This window comes from Xiphophorus maculatus, chromosome 1 (genome assembly GCF_002775205.1).
Source record: "Xiphophorus maculatus strain JP 163 A chromosome 1, X_maculatus-5.0-male, whole genome shotgun sequence".
Classification (NCBI taxonomy): domain Eukaryota; kingdom Metazoa; phylum Chordata; class Actinopteri; order Cyprinodontiformes; family Poeciliidae; genus Xiphophorus; species Xiphophorus maculatus.
Window position 1 is genome coordinate 3,978,122 of NC_036443.1, and position 25,515 is coordinate 4,003,636.

A 25,515-nucleotide genomic window follows, 5' to 3' on the forward strand; every position below is an offset into this window, starting at 1 on the left:
TTGATCTCCTTAAACTACTACAAGCAAGGAACCGTTTCCACGGTTACTGGGACACGTGATGGCAGTCTTCCGGGTATTTATACAAATTTACATATGTATTTATGGGTGGCGACAAGTCAGAGCAGCAGCCGCGTTCTATTTCCCTCATATTGGGGCGTGTAAAGGAAAGGTGCGCAGCCCGGTGATTGCACACGGGTTTATACATCTCAACTTCTGCTGTGCACAGCATAACAACATGAGGCCCCTGGTGGTTATAAAAGAAAAGTGGAGTTATAAACTGCAGGTTTTTTTTCGCAGCCCTTTCAAAATTTCTGGACTGCCTCAGTTTCACTGCAAAAGTTTTAACGGAGATGGCTGAGAGCATTTTTATTTGGATCTGCTGATTAAAAACAGAAATCTGTTCAGACATCTTTATTCTTCGAGAGACATTTCGTCATAAATAAAGGTTGCAGACAAAGGGAGCGCAATCTGTCGTCTGAAAGCATTGAGCGGAAACACTCAATATGGTGGCCATTACATTTTCTGAATATGCAACACAGAAACAGATGGAATTAATTATGATAAAATAAGTAAAAAGGTCCTAGAGATGGAATAGATGAGTCATCATCACCATGAGGAAAGGTTGGTGTTATGCATCAGCTGCTATGATGGCGAGTTTCCGTCGGCACCAGAACTGGACCTGATGGGAGAGTTCTGAATTTAGGAAGAAGGGCTCCGTAGAGAAGCTTTAAGAACTCAGTATCTTGCCTTAGTAGACAATACTCAATGTCTTCAATTAGAAAAAAAATGCATTAGCTTAATTCAGAAGTTAAAGATTCTTTCTAATTAGCCTGGGGTGGATGATAAATGGATTTCCATCATCTTGGAACAACTCAATTTCATTGGATTCAATTAAAGTAAAGTAATAATCATGTGATTAATATTGTGTGAATTTTTGCTCTGAGCCAGTCCTCCATCAAACAATTAGTCTGGCTGAATGAGAAATGTGTTTCACATGGATGATCTCCCATGATATTAAAACATCATCATGTCGATCACATTTATTCATCGTTAACTTTTGTATTGAATTGAGTCTTCTACTCCAATGAACAATGTAGTGGAAATATGGAATTGTTTGAACCACTCCCACTGCAAATTCACAAGAAAATGGAAGAAACACAGTTATCTGATAGCAATTCACGTGAAATAAATGGGTTTCTGCTAATTTTATAACTTAATGCTTATCACAGAGAGTAAACACACACACCCTCCACTAGAATGAAAATATCTTTTTGTTTGTTTGTTTGTTTTTAGCAAACTTGCCTATTAAATGTATTCACACCTGAATTAGATTTAGGATTATTCACAGAACATGCTTTATGTCTGTGTTCTACATACAGAGAGTCCAAGAAAGCATAAATGTGTGATGACTTAAAAGCTGAAATATTAATGCAGGCTCCGTCTGTGCTACTGTATATATTTATTTTAGGAATCTAAATGAGAGCTTTTATGACATAATACCAGCAGAATGAAAAGTACACATTGTTCCACCAAAGCTCAGCTGCTGCAGATTATTGTATTCTCTGGTAATCAGCTGTAAATGGTGTCATGTTAGAGCCAGCATGGCAGATGTGACTATGACCAATAGTCCCTCGGGTCTTCTGTCCCTACTAGCAACACATGCTGCCAGCCTAATATAGCCAGTCCTCACTGCAGCTAGAACCAGGGGAAACTGACTAGCAAAGGAAAAACTGAAGTACGAACAAAAGAAAGAAAGAAGACGCTCAAATCTATCAAGATGGCATCCTGCCAAGAAAACAAGAAAGTTGTATGCAAAGTGTTTAATATTGCATATCTTTTTAAAGCACTCAATTTGCTTTACTTGGAGTCAAGAACAAAAACTGCTGACTCACTTCAATATACACCAGGGGTGTCAAACTCCAGTCCTCAAGGGCTGGTGTCCTCCAACTTTTAGATGTGCCTCTGCTGCACCACACCTGAATAGAATAATTAGGTCATTAGCAAGGCTGGGAGAACTGATCTACACAAGGAGGAGGTAATTAAGCCATTTCATTCCAGTGTTTTGTACCTGTGGCACATCTAAAAGCTGTAGGACAGCGGCCCTCGAGGACTGGAGTTTGACACCTGTGATATACACTGTACAACTATAACACTGACTATTATTGATTTAACAATAAAATCACTACAAACTTTGTTTGTGTGTTAGATAATCACATCCACTTTATATCCTGCTGTGCAGAATCCAAATCAGTCCAAATTCAATTTATATCAATCCAGTTTATTCTGAAAACTATCCATTCAGATTCAGTGCAGCTGAAAGAGACAATCCCACAATAATTAGAGAGAAAATATGTTGAGAGGTTTTTTATTCATCTTTAAATCCAGAAGATTCTTCTGAACCAGGGGTGTCAAACTCATTTCCGTTTTGGGCCAAATCAAGCTCATGAATGCTCTTAAAGGGCCGGTTGTGGCAGAATGTATTAATAAACCCGTTCACCAACTGTTAAAATATCTATGAATTCTTAAAATTAAATAATAATATTGAACATCTTTTCAGTCCCGCCAGGATTTTGTGATTCTTTTTGTAATTTTTTCAATAAAATCAAAGTGTCTGTGTTGGAAATGTGACTTTTTATTACTCGCTGTATAGATCCTGGACTATAATCTGACATTAATTAAAGCTGGGGAAGCTGTTTAGTACAAGTAAGAAAGTTTTTGGCAACTCCTGAGAAAAATCTCAAATAAACTGCCAATTTTTAGCGCAAAACGTTTGTTGATTTTGCGTGAATTTCCACAAAACTGGAGGGACTGGTTAATATAATTCAGCAGTAAACAAATGAAAACTGCATTTATTTGACTGATGACATAATATTTAAGCACACTTAGTGTTTTGTCTAGATACTACAGGGCCACATAAGAAGCTATGGTGGGCCGGATTTGGCCCACGGGCCTTGAGTTGGACACTTGTTCTCAACGATATGTAAAAGTTTAATAGAATTAATTATCTTGATCGGAATCTTGTTTTCGTTTCTTTATTCAAACAAATGATGAATAAACACATCACTTAAAAGTTTTTACATTAGCATGAAGCAAAAAGAATTATTTTTCTTCTTCTGCAAATAAACTTTATTATTTATTTTTTACTTTATCACCATGAGGTGGATGAAAAGTTTTCCTGTAACGGTGAGCTGTTTCTCCACCATTAGCACATTTAGCAGCGAGTACATTAAGTTGATTGACAGCGCTAAGCCCCTCCTCCTGGCTCTGATTAGTTGCTTTCGGTCTGGAGCCATGCATTTCTTCAGCAGTAGTAGCTCAGGGAGGAGATCACTCTTTTCACTAATTATCTAATAAAAAACTCTCATGACATGGTGACAGTTTTAACAAACATGTAAAAACACATTCTGTATAATTTACATGCTGCAGCTTTAACTTGAACATACCTTTGACTGTTCCAGATAAGATGTTTCTAGAAAATAAAGTCAACCTCTGAACTGCCTACCTGACTCTTTTTTAAATAAAATGTTCTGAATGTTTATTTACCAGTAAGTAATGCGTGAAGTGAGTCAGCGAGACAACAACACGGAAACCTCCTGGACGGTTCCTGAGAGGCTGCACTGCAGCAGAGCTGTGGTCTGTGCTGCAGCCGCTGAGCCAGAACCGACTTCCCTCTGCCTGCAGCTCAGCCTGAAGCCACACACTACATTATACTGTACAGCTGTGTGGACAGGAAAACGTTTATCTGCTATCAGAGCGCAGCAGAGTGCAGAGGTCCACAGAAAACACAATTCAATAGTTTGATTTTCGGAGTTTTGCAAATCTCTACTGAGTTTGGCTTTAGTGGGGCATGTCTGCTGCTGATAAGCCAGAGCTAAATGACTGGGGTCAGAATCACGCCTCAGTTGGTGCAGAGAATATAACGTGTTAAAACGCCTCTTTAGCCAAATACCTGGCAACGAGGACTGTGGAGATATTTTAACTGTTTTTGATTTCAGCTTTTTTATTTTGCTTTTGTCATATTTTTATTTTAAATGAAGCACCTGGACACATAGACTGCTTCAGCAACCATATGCTAACGGAGCTCAGTGACGTCCTGTGCGAGAGGATGCTACCTGTGCAACAGGTCCAGCCATGAAATTTCCTCATCATTTATTTGCTACCATCAGCCAATGGTGGTATTATGACACCGTGGAAATGATTGCGAGCAACTCTGCCATGCAGCGATTAGGCGAGGTTGAAATCAGCGGATACTGAGACGCTATAACCCCTTCTCCTTTGTCAAGTCTCATTCAGGACCGTTAAAAGTTTGCTTTGGTTATAGCTTCTGGAAGTACGGCCTTCGCCATCATTACGGTTATTGTAGTTAACTAAACCCAGCAAAATAACAAAAACTGCAATTGAGAAAATATGTTTTTTAAATAAGTAAAAACAGCACTTAATGGGAAAAAACTGGAACTAACTGGAACAATGATGTGCGCTTAGAAAACTAAAAAAGTACTGAAATTAGAGATATAAAATCCTTTGTTTTTGTGTTCACTTTCCTCCCACACATGCAGTTTATGTCAGCTGTTGGCAAATTACGACACTCCGTACTCCTCCTGGTGGCTCTAAAGCTAGTACGCAAAAAGGCGACAACAAAAGTTGGGAGAAAACGCCATCGTCAGTTGGTGTCGAGTATTCATTACCCAATCAACGTAAACATAATCACAACATAAATCTTTTGTACAACCCAGAGCATAGCGCCAATAAAGGATGTCAAGATGAGCCAAGTTCTCTCCAAGTTTTTCTCTTAGGCCCTGTTTACATGACAATGATCCAACGAAAACTGAATTTTTGTTCCGTTTCTGTTATTACATTTACATGAAGACATTCTAATTACAATCTTTGTTTACACAGTAACGGTACACATCAAGAAGGTGTAATGCTCTCGCCACGCCACTAGTTGGTGCTAGGTTCTTTGAAACTAAGTGCGGATGTATTTAAAAATAAGTTCTTCTTAAAAGCACGTCAATTCGCATTTCCCCATCAGGTACCGTTCCCCCAGATACTGTGGAAAAACACGCACTATGTGTGTCTGATTAGGGTGCAGTTGGAAAAAGTGGGCTAACTTTGCTGAAACACATTGTTTGAGCTTTCACAGTGTCCGTAGTTCTCTAACGAAGAGCGCTGAACAAGCACGCGTGTATTTTGCCACCTGAGCGGTGCGGAGCAAAGAGACGCTGGAGGAACCGTATCTGATGGGGAAACACGAACTGTAGTAACACCAGCATTGTCAGTAGTTTCTTCTTCTGTGGATTGTAGGAAGCAGCTATGTTTTGGTTCATACTATGCATGAGCTGGGGATTCCCTGACAGAAAAGATCCATATTTATTCTGTTTACAAGACAACGGACACCGGAACGTTTCAGAACCATTGCACTCTGGAACCCGTTCTCAATCTGTGCCGTTGTCAGAGAAAACATTCGGTGGTTTCATGTAAATGTACACTACAAACACAACAAAACTCTTCCATTCTTACCAGAAACTGCTGTCGTGTAAACAGGGTTTTAAAAACGCAGCATCATTCAGGTTAAAGTTCTCAAATATGTGAGCTCCACTCATGAATGCATTTCTTCCAACTGTATCTGTGTAGGTTCGGTTAAAATGTGCCTTTTCTTTGCCAACAGAAATTGGGTAGTTGGGTAGAGAGGCCAAAAAATGTACACAGGTAAGATTGTTGTTCTTCCATACCTCAGATATTCCACTACAATCCTCTCTCTACTCTCCCAAAGTTGTTTGGCTCCTCGGCCTACAAGCATCCCTTTGCTTATAAAAGATTTTCTCTCCAACCTCTCAAACGGTGTCAGAAGCCTCGTCATCTGGCTAAAGCTGGCTGATCCTATCTGGAGACGTGGCGAGTGCCAACCTCTTGAGACATCTGGTGCAACGCAAAGGTCAAAGCTGTTTGTGTTTCACTTCCCACAACTTGAGACCAAAGAGGCTCTCCGTGCTCATAATGTGAAGTGTGGCGCCCGTGCGTGTAATCACAGTATCTGCTCTCCTTTCCTCACCTCTTGCTATGAATATTTAATCCCACCATAATTTTGCTCTTGGCTATTTCATCAAGAGTCCTACTTCTGATGTTCCTTACTCCAAAAAAATGCCAAAAGCAAGGTTCTCTCACAAACCCAAAAAACTTACTATAACTTTTACAGTTCGCCCTTGTTCATTCTAATTCCCAACCTTTTGCTGTTCACTTGCATAAATGATTCGCTCTGAAAATTTGATGATGTTCATTGATAATTTAAATATTCCTTCTTTTTAATTCTCTCTAGGATCATCATCATTTCCAAACCGTGTCCCCGAATCCCAGCTGCTCCTTTTACAGTCACTGTTAGAGCTTGCAGGATCCACTTCAATAAATCAGTTTAATTAACCTCAAACAGCGAATGGAAGGAGGTGTGTAAAATTTGAAATGTACCGCATCTGATGTGGGGCAAACTCTGCGCTCTCAGCAGGATGAATCCTTAATGTACTACATTAGACTGACAAATGCGCATGTCGTTTCAGCTTTCATTCTTCATGATTTGTCAAAAATATCCCTGTTGCTTAAGACAAGGGAAGCTAAGTGGTGTGTAGACTTCAGCTAACAGCTACAGCAGTGAGAATAGCTAGCTAATGCGCTCACCAGAGGAAATCATTTCTAGGTTGATTACGGACAAGGCGGGACATCAGCAGGTCAACACTACTGCTGTATTGACATCTGTGCAACAAAGTGATCATTTACTGCACAAATAGGGCTCATGTTTATTTAAAAAAAGGTTTTACTCTTGCTCATATCTAAGCAACAAACAAATGTTGTTGCCTAGACAATATTGGGACTGATACAGATATTAATTGGATCGGTGGCTCTCTGGTTTTATGTATGTATACATTAGTATACTTACTAAATACAATTGTCTCTGTATAGTGAGGACAATAAATATAGAAAAATATCTGGAGCTCATTAATCATTTTTAGAAACATTTACATTTTCAAGGAGCGTTAACCAAAACTCACTATGTTCTCAAATATTTATTTTTCACTTTTCATTCAGTGATTTATAAGCCAACAGAAGTATGTGAAAGTCTGTTCTCTGAAATGTAAGCATCCAGTGGAAGGACTTCAGAACTGGGTTGATGTGCTTCATCCCCCGATTTTTAGAGAGAACGGCAGCACTTTCAGCAGACCTGTGAAGACACTGTTGGAATCAATGGGAGCAAAGGTAAACAAATAGATGAGTTTGTCTAGATCTTGGTGGGAAATTAGTCCTTCAGTCCTGGAAATGTTCTTCAGTTGATAGAAGACCAACTTTGTAACTGTCTTAATATGACTCTGAATGTTCAGGTCTGAGTCCATCACCTATTTTGGGCCTGAGCGCTAGTTCCTAGCTGTAGTAACTGAAGCTGTGTGTTGACTCTAGATCGAACCCAAAGATAATAACTTCAGTTTTGTTTCTGTGCAGCTGGAAAAAGTTATGTAAATGACATTGCTTAAAAAAGAAACTCTAACAAGACAACACAAGCAAGAGCACAGAAAAAGAAGATAAATATACATATAAAAAGACACACACATCCTAGCACCACTACAAACATAAGAGAATTAATGAGACCTTGTGCTCCCAGTGCTGCTTAACCCAAAATATTACAGTGTGAAAAGAGAACAGTGTGCTTCCTTAATAACATGGACTTCTGCGTTTTCTGGAAATGTCAAGCATCTATTCTGTTTGTGTTTCCTTCTTTCTATAGACTCATTTTGATGAGGAAATATCTGCTCCATCCAGACAGTACGGCATTTGATCAGAGACATGTTTGATCAAATGAGAGGATGAGAGGCGGGAAATGCCTCAGAAGGAAGCTGTGTTAGTTACATAACGCCATCTCTGAGCACTTCACAGCAGCTGGCTGCGATAATGTGATCATTCTGTCAGTCTGTCAAAGTGTGTGTGTGTGTATCTCACTTGGAAAACACAGTTGGTATTGTTTAGAAGTCATGCTTACTCAGCCTCCCGTGGGATTAGGAAAACAGGATTTTATTCTGAAATGATTTTTGAACTGAACTAAGTAGAACTGTAATGCAGTATTTACTAGTGTGCCCAAAAAAAAGAACTTTCAATCCCTGTCCAAATAGAAATTCAGGATAAACGCCATAGATGATCCTAAATCCATAGAAATATTCTTTATTATAGTAATAACACGCTAGTGTGCAGAGTGAAACAGACTCAGCTAGAAAAGTTATAATATTATTTTTAAATCTAATAGCTGATGTTATTTTTAGAGTTTTCATGTTTTTATTTATTTTTCTTGGAGCCTTGCAACGACATTTTGCTCAATATGTACATTGTAAATGTGCAGTTGAAAGACAAATAATGTCTATGGTTGATATAGTTAAATGAAATGATACATTTCTTGAAATGACAAAAGAGGCAGCCAATTAACTCATGAGTTAAGAGTCCAGTTTCGTGGCATTAGGCCGGTCACAATACCAAATTTTGCTGGACGATGAATTGTCCCAGAAATTATTGCGGTAAATAATCATATTTTTTGTTTTGGAGACAATTTCCAAGCAATATATTGATAATTTCACAATAATGCAAGCTCGCTCTCTCAAGATCAATGAAATTTAATTTTGTAAAAAAAAACTAAACACTGGAACTGGAAGATAAAAAAAAACAACCAAATAGCCAAAAACAATAAATAAAATGGAAATAAAAACCACCCTCACACAAAACACAAATAAGATTTTGAAGACTGTAAACAAAATTACCCTTCAAAATGTATTAATCATCAGAGTGGAAGTTATTGACCTCATTTTAATTTAATTTACAGTGCGATTAATTGGTCATTGTGACACAAGATCGGTTTTAGAAATAATTCATGCAGCTGTAGCTCAATAAATTTAAATATTGAAAAATTTATGCATTTCAGTGACTCAGATCATGCGGCAAAAGTGATACATTTCAACTTCTTACAAACACAGCTGAGTGTGGCTTACTGGGTTTACAACGCCTAATAGGAGAGTTAAGTAAGAAAAGGTTTTTCCATGCAGAAATCTTTAGCGCTACACAATCATAAGGAAGATTGTTGATGCCCTCATCAACGAGGTTAAGCCACGATAATGAAGCCAGATGTTCGCAGTGCTGTTTCCAGGCACACTGATGGAAAGCTGAGTGGAAGAGAAAGGGGTGGTAGCAAAAGGTGCACCAGCAGCAAAGAAAATCAATAAGACAGCAAGCAGATGTAGAAAAGGCTTCAAGTTGACCAGGCAGAGATGGATCCAAGACATAAGATAACACTGCCACCTTCCTAGTTTTAACCCCTGAAACAGAAACAATGTCAGAATCTTATTATCTAGGATATTAAAAAAAATAAAATGAACTATTGCTCAGTGGTCCAATGTCCTTTCTTCAGATTACAGTAAATTTTGCATTTCATTTGGAAATCTAGATCCCCGAGTCTCTAAGTGGCCGTATCTCAGAGGAGTTGTGTAATAATAGTTGACAAAAACACTACATTTCAAAAAGGTAGCAACACGTCATGAGGCTCCTATTCCTGATATCTGCCAAGTTTTTTTTAATCACTCAAGGATTGCTGCTGGCCAGTGGAGTTTCTAGGATGTTTTTGTCTTGAGGTCCAGCGGGGCACAGGATGGCAGATTAAAATGTCTAAATAGCCTGCAGATTGCAACGAACTTTAGGCCAAAATAACTGTTAATGAGAGAGGAGGCCACGACATATTTGCCAGCAATGAAATGTCTTTATAGTCCAACTTCAATTGTTCAGTATTTGGAAAGATTTATTTTCACTGGATTGTACAATCAATTCCACCATCGAAGCATTACAGAATGCTTAGATGTGAATGGGCTCTGACTCATTCGCCCTGTTCTTTAACCCTGAGGCACTGCTAGTCAGAGAACATACAACCGTAACGGTGGAGATTCAAAGGAGGACCGTCCAATAATTGGAGTGTGAAAAAGGGTCTAAGAGAAAGAAATGTATGGAAATATGCCCACATACAGCTGAGGCTTACATATGTGAGAATCAGACGGGACATTTAAGACACAGAGTGGTGAGAAGATGGGAGGGCATTTCAAATTGAGTCTGAAGGCAAAATGCAATTGCAATTTGCATAAAAATAAGCCGATGAAGAACTAAAGGACTACGCAGATACGGAGTCGTTAGAAGTAGATGTGGTGGACCAAAAAGGAAGCAGAAAAAGCGAAGCCTGAGCTACGCAGAAAGACAAAGTGGAGGGAGAGCAACAACAGTCAGAGTCAATGAGGCACAGAGGAGCAAAGGAAAATGTGTTTGCATGAGAATTATATAAACCCAGCCTGTCGACCAAATGAAAGCGTTTCTCTCCGGCACACATTTCCCATCAGTCCCACTAAGAGGAACAGCGAGCCTGGTTGGCACAGACGCCCCCGAGGTTAACTGTCCAATCAATCGCTCCACTAACCGTCTCCACGGAGACAGCCTGCATGACATCACCGCCACCAAAGGCCGCCGAAGTATCAAACTGATAGACAACGACGTCAGTAGTATCCTGTGTCTAAAACACAATCTCTATTGTGGTGCTTGTTTGTCTTTGTGCCATTTAATCTTCCAGATTTAGGCCAATCCTAACGTGTGGAATGTCTTTCTTCTGCCTCTTCCTGGATCGACTGGTGTTGAATGGTGTGGAAAACAAAAGTACAAAAAGATATGTAAATGGGAATAATACATTCAATTAGCCTATCATTTAAAAGACTTTAAAGAAACAAGTTGGTGGTTATAGGCAACATGCAGGTACTAGAATTAGAACGTACTAGGACAATAAATCAATGACATATTGCAATAGATGTGTGATCGATATCAAAGGATAACATGTCTGCGAGAATATTCAATATATAGAATAACTACAACCCAGAACCGCAGAGAATTCTGTGCAGAGGAAACGTTTTAGCCACTCAACCTCAAACGCACAGCTAGGCAAGGTGAGTGAGTTCAACTAAGTCACTCTTTCGTTTCAAGTTTCACAGCAGTGCCTCAAAACTGCTAATCTTGTATCAAATTAATATTGGACTTTTAACGAAAATGTTTGCCTTGGAAAAGTTTTTTGTTTTTTTTTGACAAATATGCCCTTACAGAAATTATTACATTTTCTTCCAGAACTGCTCAGTATGTAACTCTATCCATCTTCCTTTGACTCTAACTTCCTTGTCCCTATCCATGTGGAGTGCTTAGCAGGATATCTTTTGCTAGTTTTCTGCCAATCACTCTGACATACGGGATTTATATAAAAAACTAAATGTCAGGATGAATATTAAGAACAATTGTACTTCAGTTAGAGGGATTCGTGTAGTTAAAACTGTATTTGTAAACTCTGTAAATTAAAAATATTGTATAAATATCAAATACTGTAATGTTTGATTATGTTTTCTGTTATGAGTTGGTCTACAAATGTAGCTGAAATTCCTTGGAGAACATGTAAAGCTGCTGGACTGACCTTAAGCACCATGTATTTTTCAGGCACATCGCACCTTTTTATTAGCCAGGTAACTATGTTACCTTCAGATATCAAATGTGACGTAAAAGAAATTTGACTTTGTAATTTAACAACTTAAAATTGGGCCTCTGTCTCTTTAAAAACTCCTGCTCTTTCTGAAACACCGCCTTTAGGAAGTCGTCACAACATGGCTCCGCTATTAATCCTTCAATAACCTTTTTACCAGTGTTTCACTCAGAAGAAGCTTGTATAATGAGCATGCCACACTGTTCAGAATTTAATTTGATAAAATAAAGTTTATTTTATTTTAAAGGAAAGGGATACACATGGATCCCTTTCCTTCCATTGATAGCCAGTAGCAATTATTTTATATTGATCTTTTATAAATCCCAGTGAAGTACAATGAGGAAAGGAGTGTGAATTCTTTTGAGTTTCTTCTGTAGTTGCAGCTTTTTGGGGGTAAATAGCAGGGAGTGTGTGGCCTTCGAAATGCAACAGCAACACAAGGTTGTTTTTCCAGTGAGGCAGCAGTGTACGCAGAAAACACTGCGGCGTTTTTAACTGCATTCAAACAAACTTCTGCGATTTCTCCATTTGTCATGGTGCATGCACACACATGCTGAATGTACTGTGCTGGTGAGAACATAAAAGATTCACTGGTGTTGTTGCGCAACACCCCCCCCCTCCTTTCTGTCTCTACTCTCTCACTCTCGTACTTCCTCTTCTGAGAGGGGAGATGTGCTACCAGCTCTCCATCTAACGGGTTAATTGAGTTTCCTAAATCTGCCGGGATTTACCCTGTCCAGAACTGAAGTAAACTCTGTTTAAGCTGGTTTCGAGAAACGATTCACCTGATTTTTAACGGCCTACATCCAGGTGTCTCACCCTTCTTCCCTCTGTGAATTAGCCAGACTGAGCAGCCTACAGCCAACTAGTTTCACAGAGCACACCTGTTAACGGTCGCTCGTTCTCTTATTTTACAACTTGCATTTGTTATTGAACCAGGTAGGTTTTAGTGACTCGGGCGAGTCCCAAGGATGACGTTTTAAATTTGGGCTACCAGCAGTAGCCCAAATAGTTTTTAAAGAAAACTAGGAGGTTCGACTTTCTCTTGATGTCCTATGTCTTTGAGGGCACGGCTTCATCAATCTCTCTATTTCCCAGATTTAGCAAAAACATGCACCCTTTGGTTTGGAGAGAAAAAGTGTTTGATTTTTCCCCATTTTTCATCACACTGGACACCCATTTGCTTCTACTTCACAACAGCTTCTGTGCAAATGTGAATAAAACTCACTCCGAAGGCCTGTCTGTTTCATACTATTCTCGCCCTGCGGTGAGTATTGAGTGATGTGGTATTCTGCACAAGTTGACCAAAGTGATGTTGACAGCTGGTATCGCTGCCGCTGTTTTCTGAGAACACAGCAGGGCCACGGAGATGGACAAGCTGACTTTGAAGAGGAGAAAATAACTGACAGGACGTATCGTGAGAAGAGGAGTGAAACTACGGAGGTGAAGTTTGGTAACCTCCTGATTATAGTGGAAAACACCATCCATCATCTTAACAGGTGATGTGCTTTATGAGACAAATATAAACTGAGGAACTAAAAATGCAGTTTACAAATGTTTATCTTATCCACTACAGCTGCAGTAAAAACAAAAAATCCCATATTTGTTAAAACTATAGCCATGTTGTGACAGTTTGCTATGAGACAGATGATCTGTGAAAAGATCAACCTCCTCCACCTCCTCCCTGACCTACTATTACTGTCAGAAGAAATGCGCCGCTCCCGACAACAAACAGCTATGCTAAATGCTAAATGCTAAATATGCTAATGGTGGAGAAACAATTTACCGTTACAGGAAACCAGTTTACCCACTGTCATCAGAGGTCATGCTAACTAGCCTTAGCGTTAGTGGTAGTCTGTGTTGTGGTGAACCAGTTGTAGCATAGCAGAGAGCAAGGGGGAGTGTGTGTGAGCAGCTCATACTGATTGGCGGTGCTAAGAGCCTCCTCCTGGCTCTGACTGGTTCTGACAGAGTGGTGTATTTCTGCAGTTAGTACTGGGAGAACTGGGTGAAGGCAGAGGATATCAATTTTTTTTTAACAGATTATTTGTCTTGAATTTTATTGTCATGACAATGATCATTTTGAAAAATAGGTAAAAAGAAAAAAAACTTTTTTTAACTTACATACTGCTGCTTTAAGTAAAACTAATTTGTAACCATCCTGACACATAGCATTGCTTAAAAGTATGTATTCTAGCAAATGTGCGATGGGCTTTGTGGGGGGGGGTTTAATCAGAATTGGTTTTTGCCTTGGAAGTCATTTTTGTTGGGGGGTTTTTTGTGGAAAATTTAGATTCATTATTAGCAAGGTCAATATGAGCAAACTAATTGGGATTTAGAGATAATAAGCACAAATAGATGAGTTGTTCAAGAACATCAGTCCTTGCTTCATGAAAAACTACTGGGAGAAGAAGCAGGGTGGAAACTTTTAAAAGCTCCCCAGTACTAACTGAAGTGGGCAACAGAGAACCAGGAGCAACTCCTGGCAGCTGGTGGTTTAGTCACCAAAACAGGATCTGAGAAGCTGTGTGGTAGGGAACTGATGTGCAGCACAAACCGAACATAAGCACAGGCTGCTTCAGACTTGATTTTGCTATGTGACATGTTTCATAAAGACTCTTCAGTGTTTTTCTCAGAGAGGATTGTTCGGCGGGTGCGACTATAAATCTGACGTCTGAGATAAATGTATGCAGTACAGAAACACCACCGAGGCAAATCAGTGACTGAACTTTGAAATACACCAGTTTATTTACTACATACCTCCATCAGCTACTGAAATCAAAAGAAGATCCTCATCCAGTCTGAGTTCATTCAGTGCTAGCCAGAGCGAAGATCCCATGAACAGCGGTACCCTGTGGGGATGTCCTCTCTTCAAGGACTAGCATGTCTACATTCTCACCAGGAAAGCAACTTGTTAAATAGATTTCTGTTTTGTTCCTTCCAAAAAAAATTTAAAGATCTTTTTTTTTATTATTTTAAAAAATAATAATTTAAAAATCTATGTAGATTTTTTTAAATCATTTAAAAGTATATATATATTCTTTTTAATTATTAAAAAAAATTAAAGCAGAGGGCTGTATAGAAGCCCTCTGCTTCTATAAAGTTTTCATTCCTCTTCTTTTGGCTTCCAGTGTTGCTTCTCTCTGCATTTTGTCACTTCATGACGTTTCTTCGTGGATCTGTCAAGCACTGCTGGGATGTGCTGCCAGGCTTAAAATTTATCACCAGGTATAATCAGGCTTTCTGCAGGTTTCACCAACTCAGATTTAAGACTTTTTAATACCACTATGAATTACATTTTACTTATTTTGTTCCTATTTGTCAACATCGCCGTGTCTGTGGCTATTCTCCTTTGTTGCCATGATGGACTCTCTCCCTGTTCTCAACGTTCTCTGCTCCATTTCCCTACATAGAAACAACTATGGAATACATTTCTAAAATACATCAGACTGGTGCTTGACCGCCGTGTTTAAAATCCACTAAACCTCTAACTTCAGTTTGTGTCGCACCAAATGCTGCTCTTAGATCAGTGCAGGATCAGTGGCGACAGTTTTCAGGGGAGCTTTAGCCACGCTAGGGGCCTCGCTACAAAGTTGAGGCAACCAGCAATAAATGTGCACTTACAGCTAGTTAGTGGTAGCTTTAACCACATCAAGTCACAGAACACAATGAAAATGTCTGCACACACAGAATAATCGCACCAACCGGCGAAAAATTTGCACTTACCCATTAATGATGTAAAAAAGCTAGCTAGCTAGCTAGCTGCCAAGGATATATTAGCAGCAAAATATCAGCAAAGGTCGAAAAATTAACCATCACTTCATTTCTGCTCATTTGCAGTTAACAATAGTCACTCCAGTGTTGCTAACTCAGCACATTTCTTGCTATATTTAGCAAAATTTCATCCAAAAAAATGGGTATCGGCCAAAATTGGAATCAACAGGTCAGGCTTTTTATAGATGACTAATCGGTAATCGGCCAGAAAACTGCAATCAATGCACCCCTAAAAGGTCAACAAGCTGGTCAAAGTGCAGCAGAGAAAACTGTAAATCGTCCGCCTGTCCACTCATTCACATATATACAGTGTCCTCTTTACTCATTCTGTTGCTCTGTCCATATCTGTTCATCTGCACCACTGCCCTCTGCCTCTCCTCTCTTCCTTTCCCAGCATGAGCCACAGAGAGGAGTCTGCTGGGCCATTCAGCTTAAGCTTTCCACCCAGCCCTGCAGTTTTCCCAAATGACATCGTCGTCTCCCTTAAATAGAGGGGATGGAAGACCAAGTTAAAAGAGGAAGCCACAAAGTGAGGGAAAGAGCAGCGAGCGGAAGGTAGGGGGGGGAGAGAGAGGTGGAAAAAAGAAGAAGAAACACGGGGAAAACCATTTTTTCTCTATTTTTATCCAGTGGATGACAGTGGAGTTAGATGATGAGAACCAGAGCAAAGAAACGGCTACATGATGACTAAAAGAGATTATTAAAAATAAAAAATAAAGCACACCATACAGTTAAGCCGATGATTATTCATTTTGCTGGCATATTAAGGTGTGAAGTAATCTTTCAATAAAAAATAGAAATTAAATGTTGCAACTCGTATCATCCAAGTATCTTTATAGTGGGATGGCAATGCTGTGAGCAGGAAGAATCTGCATGAGCAGTCAGTCTTCCAGTCAATCTGAAGAGTCCTCTGACTGAAGCACATTGCTGTTAGCATATCATGACCATCATGAGACGCTAACAGCTCAATTCCTAGGCAAGAGAGAAGATATTCTGCATTAATGTCCGGGATGACGTCATCATAAGACTGGACAATGCGGCTGAAAAATGCATCATGATATAAGCGTTTCATATCAGTCAATATCAATAATTATTGATTAGTTTTTGGTTCTAAATATCTGAAATACTGCCAAGCTGGTGGTGTGACCTTTACTGTCTCATCCACAACTTCCTCTCATGCTAGTCTACCCATTTCCTCTCTTCACTCCACACCAATCTTTTTATTTTTAAACAGTCACCGTATGAGGCACAGAGGCGAAACATGAAACCGCTGCTGCACAAGTTACTCACTAGGTTGTTGCTAGGTAACCAAAGATTAAGTTAGCTGATGCCACCAACCTTGCTTATCTGGCCATGAGAGGTTGAGCGGCTAAATCCTTTCCTCTGCCTACATCCATGAATTAACATTTCAGAACACCTCCTGGTTCACACAGCATGCAGAATTTTTTACTTCAAATCTGCCAGGGCTAGGAATCATTTGAAACATGTCTGGCATGGATAGTTAACTCTGCACATCATTTGCAAAAAAATATTAAAAGCCAAAACCAAAGAACAAAAAGGCAGAATCAGTTAGAAAGAAGCAACAACGGATGAAGAAAAAATGGAGAAAAAAAACAAAACAAGATTATACTTGTCACCTAATTTTAAGGCTAAATCATGGATCAGATTTTCAGAACTTTATAAATTTGGAGAGGGTGTGTTCCCCCCGTCACCCACCCCCGTGACTTTATATAGGCCAAAGTAAACTGTGTGGAAATCTTGGCATACGACTGACAAGGCCACAGGTGCTCTCATAAAAGCATTAATGCAACTGAGGCTTTAATTCAACAAAGTCAAACAGCAGCTGTTGCCTCCTTCCTCCTGGCTCACAATAATACCTGTAGGGTTCCAGCAGCAGCAGCAGCAGCAGCAGCAATATGTTGTTAGATAAGTGAGAACAAGGACAGACGTACAGTAAGGCTGTAACATGGATTCTGCTTCAGGCTTCACAAATCTGATGAAGGCTGCACTTCGCTGGATGCATACACAATGGGCTGCCATGCTGAAAGCCAGAATGCTTTTGTCTTTGCTCTTCAGCTGTTCTGCAGTGACTTACTGCTTCTGCATTCTCCTCTCTACCTGCATGACTGAGGCAGTCTCTGCAGCATATGGAAACTCTCAGGTCAAAATGCTACTAAATTAGTGAATAAACGGATATTTGAGCTCGACAGCAAAGATACTGTAATTTATGTTCTTCAACCATCAGATTGGTGCAAAGTCATATTACACTCATTCAGCTTTCAGTGTTCCAGGAAGTCCAGATCATTAATGGAACTTCTTTAGAAATGTGGGCTGTGGACGCTGGCATTAGAGTCGAGGACGTCTGTGCTGCTGCTACATGTTTAGCATCGAGATGCTAATTTAGTCTTGAATACCTTCACTGAAGGGCTAAATCCTTTTTGCACACGACTTGGACACAGCAAGTCTTTTCCAGCGTCCCACCAGATCGTTTTTTTTTAAAGCAAAAATTAACTAAAAATTAAACTGTTTACAAAATCGAGCTACATTTTTGTATTGTTGTGTTACGAGAGGTATTCTTAAAATTCAATTCCTAAAAAAATAATGAACCGTTGAGTAAAAAGTTCAAAATGTTTGACTTTTTGTTCTCTTTCAGTATAATTAATTCAGAAGTAATAACTTCACATTTATATAATTTCAATAATAAACCTTTACCATGTAAAAGAAAACTGCTACAACTCTTGGCTTGTGGTAGAAAGAGTGTAATCCTGTTGATCGTCTTTTTGTACAAAACAAAAATACATGATAAAAAATGAATTCAATTGAGTTGAATAGATAAATAACAGACTGTTTCATCATGCAAAAAAGATTTTGGATTTAAAATTCAATTAACTTGCTTTATTTTGGGGCTTTTGCTAGGGCGGGTCATTTTTGACCCGTAGGACAAGGGGAGTAAACAGAATGTTAGAATCGAGCGCGGGTTAAATTGGGTTTCTAATATACATACACCAGTAAATATAACAGTAGAGAGAAATTAACCTAGGTTTATAGTTAATGCATTGAACTGGGTGCGAGGATGTGCTCACCAATTACGCCATCTTTGCACCTGCCTGTTGGCCTCGCACGCTATTATTTCCAATGATTGAATGGATATACTTTATTAATCTCAGAGGGAAATTCACATTTCAAAACAACCCATCCAAGGAACAAACACACAAACCAACACTTCAAACATGACATGGGTAGAGACAGGCGCCTGAGCACTGTGGGGGCATTGGATAAAATGACAACATTAGGTTACGTTCAGTTCCAAGTCATGATGCCTGCTCATGCACCTCTGCAAAATGTTTGAACTCAAAAACCGATGGACTGTCCTAGTAACCCTGTCACTGGGCTTAGCATGTTTTCTGCGGGACACCCTGCAGTCTAAAGCCGCAACAAGAGTTTCCGTTTCCACCTTTCCAGACAGAACAGTTCAGCCTCTGAATACTTCCCTGGACCACCACGTTGTGAGTGCGGTGGCAGCAATCAAACAGCAGTGACTTTCCGTGAGCGTATGTCTCTCAGTGCCTCTGGCAAGCCTACAATCATATCTACAGCTCCATGTGGTGGCAGTCACAGCAATCACACGGAGGTCTAATTCCCACAGCGTGCGGCTGTGCTTCTGGCAAACATAAAAATGGAATCAATCATAAAGAAAAAAACACCCAAACGGTTCCGTTTCTGCTGAGCTGGGATCTTCTAATACTGCGCTAATACTTTAAGCCATAACACTGATTACTCGATTAAACCTTCCTACACATTCTGCTCCTGGCTGCAAGAAAGTATCAAAAGCTTGTTTTTCCGTCTCCCCGGCCTATTAGTTACCCAACTACCACCTCCATCGGGAGATCTATAACATCTAATCAGTATGTAATCGAAATGACTTGTTATAATTACCATGGAGATTTCATTCTTCTTCTCTGTATGTGTTGTGCTTTGGTGTGCTGCTGTCACCAGAGAGAAAACTGGAAGTCTGCCTCTGCTTTTTTTTGTTTTTGCTTTTTTGCAGACTCTTGACTGCAGCAGAGTAACACGGCACTCAGAGTCGGCTAAACATTTGCAAAGGTCTAGTCAAATCAAAAAGTACTTATGAACACAACTAGAAGCACAGATCTACACAGCTTTATGAAATGACAATGGAGACATCTATCTGCCCTAACTGGCTGATGACTGTATTTTTTCTTAAGAAAAAGTTGAAGTATGGAAGTCACTGCATTGCTTGTTGCAAATTAATCAGCAGCACTGATTGGCTGATTTGCATCAACAGAGTCGGGTGAAAAAATTAAGGCACCATAAGGAACATTTCAGAACATTTAGCAAACCTGACAAAACATCTAGTAAAATAAATAATTAAAAGTGAAGCAAAAACTTTTTGGAAATTTCTGTAAAATATAATAATAGTGCAATTTATGATGAGGGATAAATTAGCACAATGGCACATTTAGTCCAAATTAAAATGACTCAAATCACACACAGTTGAATCAAGATTTTGATGAAGGTTTGCTCTGTTAAAACCTGAGATATTTACTTTGGTCGTCTGGTGACGATTTGACTCAAACTGTTTTTCAGGCCTTCAGAAAGATGTTGGAGCAACTTATTAGCCTGAGAAGAGGGTCTAAGGAGTTCTCCAAAGACGTCGAGGGGTAGAGCAACCCTCCTCCACTCAGTTCCTTCAGACTAGCCTGCAGCAATTAGCAAACAGGTGATGGAACACTCCATCAGCTGAGCTCAGTTCATAAGATACCACTCATTGCAAAGCTGGTAAAAATGTTGCTATAGGGTTAATAGAGGAGCCATGTGATGACTTCCTGAAGGTGGAGCTGCAGAAAGAGAAGGAGATTTTAAGGAGACCCAATTTTAAGGCGTTAAATTACCATGTCAAATTCCTTTTAAGTCATATTTGATAAATGTATGGCATTTTTATAACTACTGAAGGTAACATAGTTCCTTCATTGTGCTATAAAATGACATCATGTGCCTGGACAATACAGAATACAGTGCCGTTAACCATGAGTTCTCTTGAACATGTTCATGCAAAACACTAGAAGACAGACTGAGCTTCAGAGTGCTGTGTAACTACCTGGAAAAACAAACTGACATTATTATTGGCCTGGAAAGTTATCAACTTAAAGACTTTAGTAAAGCTAATCTAGAGCTCAAGTGTTAAAGCTTTAATATGGTGCTTTAAAAAAAAAATAATAATATATATATATATATATATATATTAAAAGACAGTTTTTCTCCTGAGCATCCTGTAGCTGTAACACAGACTGTTACAGGAGTTCCCTCCTGCCCACAGGCAGGAGGGAACTCCTGCCTGTTTTATAATTTTCTGAAGAAAATTATAAAACACAAGTTTTATCATTTCCAGGGTGGAATACTTAATTCCTTTAATTCTCCTCTGGGATTAATAAAGTTGTTTTGTTTTTTTTTATTATTTTATTTGAATGAAATATGATAAAAATGTTTTTGATAACTCTGGCATTTGGAGAATCACCAAAAGAGACAAGAAAAGATTTAATAATCTGACTTTACAGATTATTTCTTTATATTTCAAGGCATGAAATATATCTTGTCCAAATGTAACAATTTGTGTTCACAACACAGAAGTCTCTGGAAGGCACATCCAAGTCAGTTCTTCAGGGCAGAACACAAAAATATGCATTTTTGTGCCTTAACTTCAGCTCGAGTTGCCATGTTTGTGTTTATAGTAAGCCAGTGATGATCTGAGATGCTGTTCTCATGCTTGTTCTTCTAAACACACGGCTGCTTCCTCGGAAAAGAAATGATTTGTTGTACCTACATGTGGACCTCTCCGTGTTCTCGCTATGCCCCTGGGACAGAACAACTCCATGTTTGTGAGATCACCGCTGTCCTACGCTTCTCTACAATCACAGCCCCAGCAGCAGCTCCAGGTTAGCGCGCCTAATGAGGGGAAGCAATGCAAACAATAAACGGCAATTAAACAACAAGGCAGTTACTGTTTGTCTGAGCTATGAAAATGTTCTTGAGTGAATCTTAACTGAGCCATTTTAATTAACACGGCGTTATCCTCCTGCTGTGAAGCCTGTCGAGTTGTACGTGTGCTTGGACTGCCTGCGATGAGGAAAAACAAAATCTCTATCCATCACCAGCTTTCAGACAAACCCTTTGAAGATTTTTTTTTCCCCCCAAAACTAGCTGGTTATTTTGACACACTTTATAAAACTTCACAAAAACTCTACCTTTATGTGGGGAACAGTAAACCCCAGAACGAGTGGATGCCAAAGATGTGGTCTTGTTGTGGCGTTAAAGGAAAATTAAGAGCTGTACCCCAAAGTTCATAGTTGTTTCCTGTTTGTCCCACATGGTTTCAGATTTTGGACAGGCTTGGATGGTGTCTTTAACAAATGAGGCAAATGAAAGAACCAAACACCACTCCAGGTACGTCTCTACTCTTTAGTAGAGACATGTAAAGAACAGGCAGATTTTTTGAGCACTTGTGGAACATAAACAGTCCCTCCAGAAATTTCTGGAGAAATTTCAGTCTTGCAGTGGGCCTTCCTGACCAGATTCTGTCTTCTCTTTCCACCTCTTCTGTTAGAACATCCAGCTTCTGTAACATACCCATATTTTCTCAATTTTTTAGTGACCGTCTTTACAGCATCTCTGTGTATTACGGCTGGGTGATACAACGATTTTAGCCATTAATCGAATGTTCTGTTTTTGGAGAGGGTTGAAGTAAGAGTTTTTAAAGATGCATTCCCATTTCTAAAAAAATTTAAGGAACGAAGTGAGAGAAAAAAATCAATTAAAATCAGAATGTGTAATTTAATTTGTAAAAGGGGCAGTATTATGTTTTCTACAGACACATAGTGCCATTTCATAGCATAAGTAACTATGTTACCTTCAGTTGTTAAAAAATACTATATGTACCAAATGTGACCCAGGCGTTTTGCACAGCTGGACGGTTGCCATGGGAGATTAAAGGATTTCTAAAATGTGTATGAAAGAACCAAACACCACTCCAGGTATGTTTTTGACAAGGGAATAACAACATGATGTAAAAAAGTTGATTTTACATAATATTGCCCCTTTAAAATTGCTGAGGATATACAGTAGTTACATTTTTCAGGACATACTGTAAAAGATATCAGCCAGCTACAGGTGTACTATTATCAATGATAACTTCACACAGTACCACTATGCTGGTAAAAACTGACTGACATGTCTTCACAAGCCAATCCAGATTTGGAATTTTCTTCTCTAACTGACTCTTGGTTTAAGTCTTTTCTAAAAAAAAAGAAAAATATCCTCTTTTTGCAACAACAGTGTCTGTTGTTGCAACCGTTCAATTTTAACGGTTATCGGCAGAATCAGAGTGATTTAGCTACTGCAATATGTCATTTAGAGTGTTTAGGAAACACAAACAGCAACAGGTGGTCACTTCCTGCTTCGACTAGGCATATATGCTGTGAGTCAAATAAAACATGTCAAACACTTCCTAATAAAACACTCATTATCCTGTTGTCAGCTCGAAGTGCGCAAAAATTATTTTCCTGTCACGCACCATGCTACTTTATTACCTCCTCCTACTCTGACATATCCCCCCAGGATTAGAAGTCCCCATCGCTGGCGGCTGAGTGTCCAAACTGTCTTCAGTAAACAGCCCTCTTAATCCCCTGATGAGAATATTGGCTAAATTCCACACCTCCTCTGTCCGGTTTAATGTCTCTGAGAGAACCAGGACCCCGTACTCTGTATGAGTGCGACAGCCGACTTATCTGTCCCCCACAAGCTACTCTAATTACAGCTAAAGACATTTCACGCTCACACTCTGCTTCTGTCCCGCAGAGTACAGGAGGCTCATTCATCATGAGAGACACAAAACACACTCCAGTCCATCAACCGTCTGCACCAAAACTGGCAACTTCTAAGCCAAAGTAATGACACAATGCAAGAAAACAGTGAGGAATATCAGCTTTTCCACATCAATCTGCCTGCATTTGAGGGACCTGCAAAAGACCATCCATGCATATGGCCAAACATCAACCTATGAGTTGAAGCTATGAGTTGGTGAAAGTCAGGAAACAGAATCGTAAAGAGAGTTGATGATGCCTTTGTTGTATCAGTAAAAACATCCAAAAACTCCACCTACATCAGCTAGCAGAGACGCTTAACAGTCTATGTGCTGACTGGAGTTCCAGACCTGGACTTGGAGTTCATTTGTCACAAAAACAAATACTTCACACAAGACAATGTTAGTAACATTTTAGTAAACACTTCAACAACAAACCACTTCTCATTGTTCACTTTCTAAACAAAGTTAGTTAGAATATACCGAACGTTACCGAAAGTTAAGTGGATTTCAAACATCGGTTGGAATTAAGATCATTTATTTCAGTGTCTTTTGGCTGTTAACCTTAGAGGACTTTATATTTTGTTTCTGCTGATAAAAATCAAGAAAATTAATTTAAAGTGAATAACCAACATTTTAGAGTGGAATTTTAGAGTGGCATCACTGTACATGAAACAAGAGACTACACCATGTTGGTCAATACACTCACCTTACTAATCTTACTAATTAAAATAAAAGAACAATAATTTAATAGCAATTGATATTTCCACACAGGTATAACTTGAAAAAGTAACACGACCAACCAAGCCAAACACCTTAAAGATCAACATTTATTCTTTTTCTACACCGTCTACATTAACATTATCTGTTTTAATAGTACCAACGTGCTCTGTTTTAGCTCCACTATATTTCAGAAAATTTGTAGGTACAAACTGATGCATAACAGTATGAAACATCCTGTGGCAGGCGGCATGTCGGACCACAAGGTCCAGAATGCTTCAGGGCAGTGGTGTCAAACTCCAGAGCTCAAGGGTTGGTGTCCTGCAACTTAACTCCACCAATATTATGTACTTATATTTAGTGACTACAGACAAAATATTTATAACAACAACTACAGTAATAATTATAACTAGAACATTTCTGAAGAAATTTAAACAGGGCCTGCCAAAGTGTGCCCGTCGGATGAAACCCAGAGTTCTGATGCTAAAATTTAGCATCAAAGCTAAAGTAAATTACAAATGTACTCAATAGCATGTGGAGAGTCACAAGCATATGGAGCATGGACTTATTCAATTCAGTATGTTAAAATTAGTGTATATGTGGCGTGCTGTGGTGGCGTAGGGGATAGTGTGACCTACATTTGGAGGCCTTGAGTCCTCGACGCGGACATCGCGGGTTCAACTCCCGGATTTTTTGCCGCATGTCTTCCCCCCTTTCCTTCCCCTTTTCCTGTCAGTCTACTGTCATATCAGGGACACTAGACTGACCCAAAAGGGGGACAAAAGACCCCTTGGAGGGGTATAAAAAAAGATATTAAAAAATAAAAATAATTAGTGTACATGTTAAAATTAGCCAAAATGCTTATATTAGCCTAAATGCTGCCAGTGGCATGTGGGGCATCACTAGCATGTTGTCTTACGACTTCCTCCATTCAATGTGCTAAACATGGCTGAAAAATAAACCAAATAGCTAAAAAGCTTATTTTAGGGAAAAGGCTCATGCTAATGTGGTCAGTGCACTGCTGTGCATAAGATTTCCTCTGTTCTTTTGAAATATTACTTATTTTACACTACTTGCTACTGAACAAGAATTCTGCAGTTGGTGAATTTTTCAGAAATTTGAAAATGTTTTTTTTTTCATCATTGGTGGTGAATATATTACAAAACAGACACTCAACACAAAAGTAAAAATCAGATTTATACCTCATGACAGTTCGTTGCCAGAAAAAAAAGAAACGCTCATCTCTTAACACCAAATTAATTATTGTTTATTAAACATAAGTTCTTTTGAAATACTGTTTATCTGCCTGGATACAAGAAATTTACAGTTGGTAAATTTTGCAAGAGTAAAATTCTGATGTTTTCTTGGTGCCATTTGGTTACCAGAAAACGCACTCATCTCTTAGCAACAGATTAACAACAAATATTGCTATTGTTCAGAAAACATAAGATTTCACTTTGCCGAAAAGTGAAAATATTTTTTTTTCTTTTGTCATTGGTGGCAAATATATTTTAAATAAATACTTTTCTGTAGTAAATGTCCCGCCAAGGTGGCGTCTCTGTAGTTCTAACTGGAA

At 39.1% G+C, this 25,515-nt stretch overlaps 1 protein-coding gene across 2 annotated transcripts in view; it reads right to left on the bottom strand.

Annotated features, from left to right (window-relative positions):
• Nucleotides 1–25,515, bottom strand: part of klhdc8b (kelch domain containing 8B) — a 153,623-nt gene that overhangs the window by 125,512 nt on the left and 2,596 nt on the right. The window contains exons 1-2 of one of the 2 annotated variants that reach the window (XM_023334341.1): nt 21,406–21,468; nt 21,186–21,307 (exon numbers count right to left, since the gene is read on the bottom strand). The exons of the other annotated variant lie outside the window; for it this stretch is intronic. The gene's annotated coding sequence lies outside the window, so the exon portion shown is untranslated. Of the gene's footprint in view, nt 1–21,185; nt 21,308–21,405; nt 21,469–25,515 lie in introns of those variants that run through there. 2 annotated transcript variants of the gene reach the window in all.